Here is a 3,820-nt window from a genome sequence, read left to right as displayed (position 1 = left end):
AAAATCGACGAAATCATCGAGATATGCGAGCTGTCCCGCTTGTTTCGAGGATGAAACTGGCGTGTATTACATTCTGCACGTTAAGTGGAGTAAAACGAGCTCTAAAACGTCGAAATATCTCAAACGAGAAGGAAACGACGGTTAGATTTCGTCAAAATCGACGAAATCATCGAGATTTGCGAGCTGTTCCGCTTGTTTCGACGGTTAAACGGTTGTTTATTACATTCTGCACGTAAAAAGGAGTAAAAAGAGCGCTTAAACGTCGAAATATCTCAAACGGGAAGGAATTGACGGTCAGTTTTCATCAAAATCGACGAAGTCATCGAGATTTGGGAGCTGTTCCGCTTGTTTCGACGGTTATACGGTTGTTTATTACTTTCTGCACGTAAAAAGGAGTAAAAAGAGCGCTTAAACGTCGAAATATCTCAAACGGGAAGGAAACGACGGTTAGTTTTCGTCAAAATCGACGAAATCATCGAGATTTGCGAGCTGTCCCGCTCGTTTCGAGGATGAAACTGGCGTGTATTACATTCTGCACGTTAAGTGGAGTAAAACGAGCTCTAAAACGTCGAAATATCTCAAACGGGAAGGAAACGACGGTTAGTTTTCGTCAAAATCGACGAAATCATCGAGATTTGCGAGCTGTTCCGCTTGTTTCGACGGTTAAACGGTTGTTTATTACATTCTCTACGCTAAATGGAGTAAAACGAGCTCTTAAACGTCGAAATATCTCAAACGGGAAGGAAACGACGGTTACTTTTCGTCAAAATCGACGAAATCATCGAGATTTGCCAGCTGTTGCGCTTGTTTCGAGGATGAAACTGGCGTGTATTACATTCTGCACGTCAAATGGAGTAAAACGAGCTATAAAACGTCGAAATATCTCAAACGGGAAGGAAACGACGGTTAGATTTCGTCAAAATCGACGAAATCATCGAGATTTGCGAGCTGTTCCGCTTGTTTCGAGGATGAAACTGGCGTGTATTACATTCTGCACGTTAAATGGAGTAAAACGAGCTCTTAAACGTCGAAATATCTCAAACGGGAAGGAAACGACGGTTAGATTTCGTCAAAATCGACGAAATCATCGAGATTTGGAAGCTGTCCCGCTTGTTTCGAGGATGAAACTGGGTTGTATTACATTCTGCACGTTAAATGGAGTAAAACGAGCACTAAAACGTCGAAATATCTCAAACGGAAGGAAACGACGGTTAGTTTTGTCAAAATCGACGAAATCATAGAGATTTGCGTGCTGTTGCGCTTGTTCCGAGGATGAAACTGGCGTGTATTACATTCTGCACTTTAAATAGAGTAAAACGAGCTCTTAAACGCCGAAATATCTCAAACGGGAAGGAAACGACGGTTAGTTTTCGTCAAAATCGACGAAATCATCGAGATTTGCGAGCTGTCCCGCTCGTTTCGAGGATGAAACTGGCGTGTATTACATTCTGCACGTTAAGTGGAGTAAAACGAGCTCTAAAACGTCGAAATATCTCAAACGGGAAGGAAACGACGGTTAGTTTTCGTCAAAATCGACGAAATCATCGAGATTTGCGAGCTGTTCCGCTTGTTTCGACGGTTAAACGGTTGTTTATTACATTCTCTACGCTAAATGGAGTAAAACGAGCTCTTAAACGTCGAAATATCTCAAACGGGAAGGAAACGACGGTTACTTTTCGTCAAAATCGACGAAATCATCGAGATTTGCCAGCTGTTGCGCTTGTTTCGAGGATGAAACTGGCGTGTATTACACTCTGCACGTTAAGTGGAGTAAAACGAGCTCTAAAACGTCGAAATATCTCAAACGGGAAGGAAACGACGGTTAGTTTTCGTCAAAATCGACGAAATCATCGAGATTTGCGAGCTGTTCCGCTTGTTTCGACGGTTTAAACGGTTGTTTATTACATTCTGCACGTAAAAAGGAGTAAAAAGAGCGCTTAAACGTCGAAATATCTCAAACGGGAAGGAATTGACGGTCAGTTTTCATCAAAATCGACGAAGTCATCGAGATTTGGGAGCTGTTCCGCTTGTTTCGACGGTTAAACGGTTGTTTATTACTTTCTGCACGTAAAAAGGAGTAAAAAGAGCGCTTAAACGTCGAAATATCTCAAACGGGAAGGAAACGACGGTTAGTTTTCGTCAAAATCGACGAAATCATCGAGATTTGCGAGCTGTCCCGCTCGTTTCGAGGATGAAACTGGCGTGTATTACATTCTGCACGTTAAGTGGAGTAAAACGAGCTCTAAAACGTCGAAATATCTCAAACGGGAAGGAAACGACGGTTAGTTTTCGTCAAAATCGACGAAATCATCGAGATTTGCGAGCTGTTCCGCTTGTTTCGACGGTTAAACGGTTGTTTATTACATTCTCTACGCTAAATGGAGTAAAACGAGCTCTTAAACGTCGAAATATCTCAAACGGGAAGGAAACGACGGTTACTTTTCGTCAAAATCGACGAAATCATCGAGATTTGCCAGCTGTTGCGCTTGTTTCGAGGATGAAACTGGCGTGTATTACACTCTGCACGTTAAGTGGAGTAAAACGAGCTCTAAAACGTCGAAATATCTCAAACGGGAAGGAAACGACGGTTAGTTTTCGTCAAAATCGACGAAATCATCGAGATTTGCGAGCTGTTCCGCTTGTTTCGACGGTTAAACGGTTGTTTATTACATTCTGCACGTAAAAAGGAGTAAAAAGAGCGCTTAAACGTCGAAATATCTCAAACGGGAAGGAATTGACGGTCAGTTTTCATCAAAATCGACGAAGTCATCGAGATTTGGGAGCTGTTCCGCATGTTTCGACGGTTAAACGGTTGTTTATTACTTTCTGCACGTAAAAAGGAGTAAAAAGAGCGCTTAAACGTCGAAATATCTCAAACGGGAAGGAAACGACGGTTAGTTTTCGTCAAAATCGACGAAATCATCGAGATTTGCGAGCTGTCCCGCTCGTTTCGAGGATGAAACTGGCGTGTATTACATTCTGCACGTTAAGTGGAGTAAAACGAGCTCTAAAACGTCGAAATATCTCAAACGGGAAGGAAACGACGGTTAGTTTTCGTCAAAATCGACGAAATCATCGAGATTTGCGAGCTGTTCCGCTTGTTTCGACGGTTAAGCGGTTGTTTATTACATTCTCTACGCTAAATGGAGTAAAACGAGCTCTTAAACGTCGAAATATCTCAAACGGGAAGGAAACGACGGTTACTTTTCGTCAAAATCGACGAAATCATCGAGATTTGCCAGCTGTTGCGCTTGTTTCGAGGATGAAACTGGCGTGTATTACATTCTGCACGTCAAATGGAGTAAACGAGCTATAAAACGTCGAAATATCTCAAACGGGAAGGAAACGACGGTTAGATTTCGTCAAAATCGACGAAATCATCGAGATTTGCGAGCTGTTCCGCTTGTTTCGAGGATGAAACTGGCGTGTATTACATTCTGCACGTTAAATGGAGTAAAACGAGCTCTTAAACGTCGAAATATCTCAAACGGGAAGGAAACGACGGTTAGATTTCGTCAAAATCGACGATATCATCGAGATTTGCGAGCTGTCCCGCTTGTTTCGACGGTTAAACGGTTGTTTATTACTTTCTGCACGTAAAAAGGAGTAAAAAGAGCGCTTAAACGTCGAAATATCTCAAACGGGAAGGAAACGACGGTTAGTTTTCGTCAAAATCGACGAAATCATCGAGATTTGCGAGCTGTCCCGCTCGTTTCGAGGATGAAACTGGCGTGTATTACATTCTGCACGTTAAGTGGAGTAAAACGAGCTCTAAAACGTCGAAATATCTCAAACGGAAGGAAACGACGGTTAGTTTTCG

The sequence above is a fragment of the Bombus flavifrons genome, unplaced genomic scaffold, assembly GCF_040668555.2.
Source record: "Bombus flavifrons isolate JBK064 unplaced genomic scaffold, iyBomFlav1_principal scaffold0091, whole genome shotgun sequence".
In the NCBI taxonomy this organism is placed as follows: domain Eukaryota; kingdom Metazoa; phylum Arthropoda; class Insecta; order Hymenoptera; family Apidae; genus Bombus; species Bombus flavifrons.
Note: the sequence above shows the minus strand (reverse complement) of the source record.